General features: G+C 36.0%; 1 non-coding gene across 1 annotated transcript; it reads right to left on the bottom strand.

The window, feature by feature from the left end:
- Window positions 1-7298: 7298 nt before the first annotated feature.
- On the bottom strand, window positions 7299-7405 carry LOC141676181 (small nucleolar RNA R71). The gene has a single exon (XR_012556785.1). It is a non-coding gene; the product is annotated as a small nucleolar RNA R71 (small nucleolar RNA).
- Window positions 7406-8303: the final 898 nt, after the last annotated feature.

Here is an 8303-nt window from a genome sequence, read left to right on the forward strand (position 1 = left end):
TGTGGTCCCCTTAATAGGACAGATGGTTTTGTGGTTCCTGTAATGGAATGGATGATTTGAAAATGAAAATAGCATGCTAAAATTTGGACTCTGGTATTTACACACAGCACACAACTGATGTTATTATTTTGCAGAGCATGCTAGTTTTAGATATCCAGTTTATATATTATTTTACTTGTTTTGTAACAAGTTATGATTTCTGTTCTGATAACTGTTTTATCATAAACTGGTTTACTTGTTATTCATATAGTGGTACTGCTGAGCAATTGATTGCTCACCCTTGTAGAATGTTTGTATATATATATTGCAGATGATTAGGAGATTCGTACATCATAGCCAGGGCAGAGTTCCAGTTCCTTCCATACCAGGCTCCTCTGAAGTAGTTGTGTTCAGACCAAATGTGGTATGTTGAGTTGCTATCTTAAGCTAGTTGTGTCAGGATTGTTTGAACTAAGTTGGGTTGTAATAAAAGTTGTAGCCTAAATCATACTTAAACCTGGAAAAGATCTTGGTAAGGGGTCGTGTTTGTATTATATTAATAATGATTTTAGTGGTTTTATTTGTGGTTTGATGTTGTTCATGACGTCAACTCCTGACCCCGGGGTTGAGGCCATAACAAAATACTTGCTCTATTTCTGCTAGAGAGTGGTTTCACAAGAGGTACAATTGACAAAACTCTTTTTTATAAATACCATGGTAATGACTTGTTATTGGTACAAATATATGTTGATGATATCATTTTTGGATCTACTAATGATAAACTTTGTGAGAGATTTGCAAAGCTAATGCAATCCAGGTATCAAATGAGTATGATGGGAGAACTGAGTTACTTTCTGGGGTTACAAGTTAAACAAACTGATGATGGAATCTTCATAAATCAATCCAAATATACCAGAAATCTACTCAAAAGATTTGGAATGCAAGACTGATCAACTGCATCAACTCCCATAGCCACTGCAACCAAGTTAAATTTAATACTGGTTCTTCTGTAGATATAACTAACTACAGAGGTATCATTGGCTCACTCCTATATCTGACTGCTAGTAGACCTGATATCATGTATGCTACATGTCTCTGTGCAAGGTTCCAAGCTGATCCTAGAGAACCTCATTTATTAGTTGTGAAGAGAATTTTTAAGAATCTCAAGGGCACCATGAATCTGGAATTTAGTATCCTAGAGATTCAAATTTTAAGCTAATTGGATATTCATATGCTGATTTTGCAGGATGCAAAATAGACAGGAAAAGCACTTCTGGAAGCTGCCAACTCCTTGGTGGAAGATTGATTTCTTGGTATAGCAAGAAACAAAAGTCAATTTTCAAATCAACTTCAGAAGCAGAATACATTGCTGCAGGAAGCTGTTGTGCTCAGATTTTATGGATGAAGAATCAACTACTGGATTATGGGTTAGACTATTCTTCTATTCCTATATATTGTGATAATCAAAGTCCAATTGCAATGCCAAGAAATCCAGTGCAGCATTCAATGACTAAACACATCAGCATCAGGTACCATTTCATAAAGGAACATGTGGAATCAGGTACAGTGGAATTGGTCTTTGTCCCAACAGATCAGCAAGTAGCAGATATATTCACCAAGCCTCTTTGAAAAGATACTTTCACAAGTTTGGTGAATGAATTGGGAATGATATCAGGACAATTCTCAAACTCTAATAATTAAGACTGCTGATACTTTTGAAGCATGGTATCTTATTATGTGTCAGTACTTTTTAGATACTGATTATTGTGCTAAATGTTGATACCCTGATAACATGCAATGATGCTAAATGATTTTATGTGAAAACTGCATGTTGAACTACTAATTATGCGTACATGCTCTGTAATTAGTTAAACTTGATTTGACTAATAGATTCTGTCAGCAGTTAATAAATCCTAATAGTTGTGGTTACATACTGATAATGGTCAAACTTTAATTGACTATTTTTATGAAGATATTGCTTTAGTTAGTATTGTAATTACAGGATTGAAGTTAGCCATATATGGATAATTTTTCATGGTTATAGATGGTTACATATTGAGTAAGGATATGAAACACGTTCGTTTAATGCATAACTTTATTCTCGGGAACTGTGTATACAGTAACACACGTTTACATGATTACTTTTATAGTCAATCATATATTTCCACGTGTCCCGTTGAAAAGAATTGTGAATAAATTATTAGAGAGAAGTGCTGTATAAAATCAATGTTTGATTTTAGATAATACTTTACTTATCTTCATTATTTTCTATCTGCTACTTTACCTTTCTCAAAACCGTAAACTCTGAAACCCTAAACACTATTCGAAAATCTTTCTTGAAAAATTAAACATGACTTTACCTGCTACTTCTAAATCATTTGATTATGGTGGTGCAAAGTTTGTGACTAACAATTATTCAGCTATCCTGACTAACAACAGTGTAAAAGTTGATTTTCACATTTTTAGGACTTTCTTAGATCCAGCGAGATTGGGTTTTCTCTCACAGCTCCACCCACAATCTCTGGTGACCAGGTGCTTGCTATCTGGAGGAATGGAGTATTTGATGATGGAGGAGCCAATGGATTTCCAAGCCTTATATTTGAATTTGACAATACGACAAGGATTGTAACTCCTCAAAATGTAAGGGATGCATTATAGTTGCCTACTCATACCTCTTACACAAGAATGATAGGTGATATTGAGATAGGGAGATTCTTTACTGAGATTGGCTATGATAAGGATTTGAAGAACCTTGGTCAATTAAAAAGGAATGGGCTAAGGAAGGAATGAAATTTCTTCTTTGATTACATCACAAAGGCCTTCAACAATAAATCTTTGAATTTTGATGCCTTGCCCATTATGACACAGTAAATAGGGTACTCTCTTATTCATGGTTCACATTATGATTATGGTAGAGTAGTTCTGTCTTTTATTGGTGATAGGATAAATGCTGATAGAAATATAGTATATTATGCTAGATTTTGTCAGTTGATTTTTAATGCTTGTTTTCCTGATACCCCTATCCCCTCTAATCAAATAGTGTCAGTGTTTAAGTTGAAAAAAAGGGCTTTTTCCGACTTAACTTCACAAGATGAAAATCGGTTGAATTTAGCTCCCTTGAGAGTACCACTAGTTACAAGAAACTTGCTTTTAGCAAGGCTTCCCGAGACTTACGGTTTGCTTAACAGTGAGAGTCTTATGCTGCAGGAAATCACCATTGGAAACCCCCTATAGCTCACCCTAGCACAACAACTCAAACACAAATCCAAACACAATCTCAAATAGAAGCCACCTCAGGTGTCTCCCAAAAGACACTTGTTGTAAAAAGAAATAAATAATTGGCTGAAAGAACAACAAATCCTGCTGTAGCTAAGTCAAAAGATGAAGCATCTCAAGTTCCTCATTCTTTAAAACCTTGAGAAATTGTAAAGAGGAAACTTGTACTTGTCAGATTAGAATCAGATTCAGATGAGGACAATGCTACCTTATCTTCCAGATTTCCAAACCTTTCATCTGATTCTTCTCCAAGACCAGTTTCCATCAACTGCAAAATATATAGCTGCTGATACTAGTGCAAATCCCAGACCAAAGAAAAGAAGATTTGTCAAAGCCTAATATAATCAACAATTGCTCCAGATTAAACAGGAAATTGCTGAGGAGACACAGAGTGCATCAAATCCAAATTTTGACATCCAGTCTACTACTTAGGCGCTTGTTAAATAGTCTGAAACTCCAGTCACACAATATCACAGGAGAGCGAGGGAAGTCTATTATGAGCAAGTAGAAGCACAAGAACCTGTATCTCAAAGGGATATAGAAGCTACATCTCCTGATCCAATCCCACAAGAACCTGCACCTCAAAGTGGTGCATCAGATATTGAAGAATAAGAGCCTCTGATTGAAACTGCTCAGGAGTCTATTACTGCAATTATGGAGAAGAGTACACAAGAACCTGGTTGTCAAAGTCATCTAGCAACTCCTGATTCTCCAGCTACACAAGAACCATTGCATCAAAGTTGCAATGCAATCCTTACTCCTGCTGCAGTGACTCTTAAAAGTCATGAGATGTGTGGTGTGAGGAGTAGTGAGACTACTTTAAAAAAAATAGAGAGATTAAGTTTTTTTTTCTATATGTTTGCTCAGAGTAATAAAGATACAGATGCTGCACAACAGTCTATTAAATCTCAAGTAAACTCTGATGTACCAAGGGCTATTAATCTCCCTGCAAATCTAAGTACTGATACTTTCTTGCAGTCTATACATTCTACTATTCCACCATGTGAGACAATCCCTGTTTTTGTTAAAAAACAGTCCATTTACTCTACTTTACCATCACCTGAGATAATCCTTTTGTTGCTAAAGATGTAGTAGCACAACAATCCATTCATAAAGTTTCATCCATTCTAGAATCACCACAGAATTCTACAGGAACTGAGGTCCTGGAAGTAGAGCTGGCAATTCGTTCATTTTGTGTACTTTCGTGTCGTGTACTTTCGTGTTTCGTGTCATGAATGTCCAACCCAAACCCGAACCATTAAGGATTCGTTTTATTTCGTGTTCGTGTACCTTCATTTCATATACGTTTCGTGTCGTGTTTCGTGTAATTTAAAATTAATAATAAAAATAAAGATAAATAAAATATATATTTAAATATTAAGTTTTTATTAGTCAAGTCTTAAGTTAATAAGTCATTAAGACTCAAGTATATTCAATTATTATGAAATTTAAATTTGAATCTATTTTATGTACATATTATACGTAAAATATTATTGTAAAATATATGTATTCATATAATTTTGATAAATTTATTTAAATATTTATTATTTCGTGTACTTTCGTTTCGTATCGTGTACTCAAGTTTAAACACAAAGCCGACACTAAATTCATCCGTGTATTTTCGTATTCGTGTACCAAAAATGTCAAACCAAACCCGTTATTTTCGTGTCATTTTCATGTCGTGTTATCGTGTCGTGTACGAAATTGCCATCTTTACCTGGAAGTTAATATTGAAGCTCTAATTCATTTATCTACAATACTTGAAGATGTGGAGTTAACTGTTGAAGGTCTGGAAGCTTTTGAAGCTACTGGATCACATACTACACCAATTTCTAATTCTATTCTACATGTTGAAGATGGTGATGAAGTTCAGCAATTAGTGCAAAATCCAGTTGCTATTGAAGAATCTAATGATGGTGAAAAAGCTAATATTTCTAATGTTATTATAGATCCCGAGGATGATCTTTTATTCCCTGAAGATATGCCTATGCATGTGAGACAACAGAAAATGAAAGAGTTAGATCATAAGAAGAAGCATGATTATTTTGATAATCTCTAGAATGCTCATTGGAAAGATTGATAAGTGGATTTTATATCCATTTAGAACGTTTTATATCGGCTTAAGTTGATGACTTGACCTCAAGTATGTGGTGTTTTTGATGCATTTTTGTTGAGTCTTTGCAGAGCTATAACTAGAGGAAGGAATGGACTTTGCTATGCTTCTATGGCGGTATGAGTTCAGGAAATGAAGGGCGAAAACTTGCAAGAGGAGCATAGCGAGAAACAAAGAAAACAGAATTTCTTCGGCAGAAGGAAAGCGCGGCCAGACACCCAACGCACCCGCGCTGTGTCCTGGCGTGTCTGTGCAATAGAAAATCCTATTTTAATTTTGTTTTGGAAGTTTCGTGCGGTCAAGTTAACCTGGAACGTATAAATACAAAAGAAATCAATCAGAAAGGGGATGCAACTCTGGGGAAAACCTAAAGCAGAGAGCACAAGATGGCTAAGAAGAAGAAGATCTAGTTTTACATCTTATTTTTGTATTCTTCTAATTAGGCGATACTTTGGATGCTCGTTTCGGATTTGTTTTCTAAACCTTAATACTTTAATATTCTCTTGTAGTATTCAGAACCTTTTTACTATCATGTTTTCATTGGAACCCATGATGACGAGCCGTTCGATTATAAACTAATCGTTATCATGGGATTCTAACGGATTTATTTATGGAGTTTAGTAGTTGACCGCCTTAAAGTTTTCAGTGTATGATGAATTATTGATTTCCTCGTATAGTTATGCTTAATCTTCTTGGATGCGTAGCTAACATCTAAGTTGTATTGTTAATCTCTATTGAATGCGGAAGTGGATATAGAGGTTTAGAACTTGCCATGCTAGCATAGGTTTATGGATGTTTTGACATGCATGATTCGTAGTGTAATTTTAACCATCTTACGCTGCCCTATGTGATCTCAATGGATAACTTGCTCTTAACCCATTATGTTTTCAAATATTATAGTCATATAGGGTCTAAACATAATTAGTGTTTGCCAGCTTCTATCTAATTTGTGGATGCTAAGTGGTAGGGTATACGTATGTCAAAAGATAGCATGAATTAATTTCATGTTATCTGATTAGTTATCATAACCGTCGCATACTATGATTAAAGGAATAAACTCTAAATGAAGTATTTAATGAAGTTGGAATCCCATATTTTATTTCACATAAGTAACTTGATTTAATCTCTTAGTTAATTCATTCTAGCATAATCACTTTTAGTTAGTTTAATTAAATAATCAAACTCAACTTGATACTTATCTTACCAGTGAATAATAATCACACATTGTTGCATAAGTGCACATTCTGAAATAACCCAGTCTCCGTGGGAACGAACTAAAATGAATCTTATACTACTTGTGACCGCGTACACTTGCGTGTTTTTGTGCGAACAAGTTTTTGGCGCCACTGTCGGGGATCGGTGTTAAATTTAGTTTATGTTCTTGTCATCGGTGGTTATTAAAGTCCACTGACTCAGATTATTTCTCTTACCAATTTTACTTTGCTTGTGTGTTTCAGGTATTTGAGCGAGCGTGTATGCGAACATGTTCTCAATCTCGTAAGGAAATACTAGAAGAAGTAGAAACGGAAGTGATCATTGCAATGGGATTACCGGTAGCTGAAATGAAAGCATTGAAGAATTATTCTCAACCGAAAATCAATAACATTCAGTCTAGCATTGTTAGACCAACCATTGCAACTAATACCTTTGAAATCAAGCCTGGAACGATTCAAATGGTATAGAATTCAGTCCAGTTTGGGGGTGCTCCAACGGAAGATCCCAATATGCACATTAGGGATTTCATTGAGATTTGCGACACCTTCAAGTTCAACAGTGTTTCAAAAGATGCTGTGAAACTGAGACTTTTACCATTTTTTTGAGGGATAAAGCTAAAAGCTGGTTGCACTCTTAACCAACAGGTTCTATTATGACATGGGAGGATCTTGCTCATAAATTTCTTACTAAATTCTTCCCTATGGAAAAAACAACTGCAATCAGGAATACTTTTACTCAATTTGCATAACAGTCGGGAGAAACTATATGTGAAGCTTGGGAGCGCTACAAGGATATGCTTAGGAAGTGTCTTCATCATGGAATGCTTGATTGGATGGTAATCAATTGCTTCTATAATGGGTTGGGAGCACAGTCAAGACCCATGCTAGATGCAACATCAGGTAGAGCCTTATGGGCTAAGAGCTATGAGGAAGCTTATGAGCTAATTGAAATGATGGTTGTTAATGAATATCAGAATCCAACTCAGAGACTACCACAAGGCAAGGTAGCAGGAATTATGGAGGTGGATATAACTACGGCTATAGCGGCTCAACTAAAGGCGTTGACTATGAAAGTAGATTCTCTGACCAACTATGAAGTTCATCAGATAGTAAGTGTTTGTGAGCTTTGTGCAGGTGCACATGTGATGGATCAATGTGCTATATCTATTGAGTCAACACAGTTTGTGAGCAATTTTCAGAGTCCACAGCAACCAGTTCCTGCCGCTGATCATCCTAATAACCGAAACCATTCTAATTTCAGCTGGAGCAATAATCAGAGTGGTATGCAACATCCACAACAACCTTACTAGCAGTTTGGAGCCAAGCCATTCAACCCTCCTGGTTTCAATAACAGTATGCACCAAGGCAACAATTTCAGCCACTGGGAATGCAACAACAATCTCATGGAAGTGCTGGTCAGTATACTAATGAAAAATCTGAATTGGAAGAATTGAGGCTAATGTGTAAAAAGCCAAGCGGTTTCGATCAAAACTTTGGAAAATAATATAGGAAAAATTGCTAATGCGTTGCTAAATAGACCGCAAGGAACTCTTCCTAGTAATACGGAGGCTAACCCAGGAAAGAGGGAAGTCAAAGAGCAGTCACTTTGAGATCTGGAAAAGTCGCTAACCATAAAAAATCAGCACTTGAGCAAAATGGAGAAGTGCACGGGCAGAAGGTTAGCGCGCCCGCGCTACCTCTCAACGCGCCCACTGTGACGG

This window comes from Apium graveolens, chromosome 7, assembly GCF_009905375.1.
Source record: "Apium graveolens cultivar Ventura chromosome 7, ASM990537v1, whole genome shotgun sequence".
Classification (NCBI taxonomy): Eukaryota; Viridiplantae; Streptophyta; class Magnoliopsida; order Apiales; family Apiaceae; genus Apium; species Apium graveolens.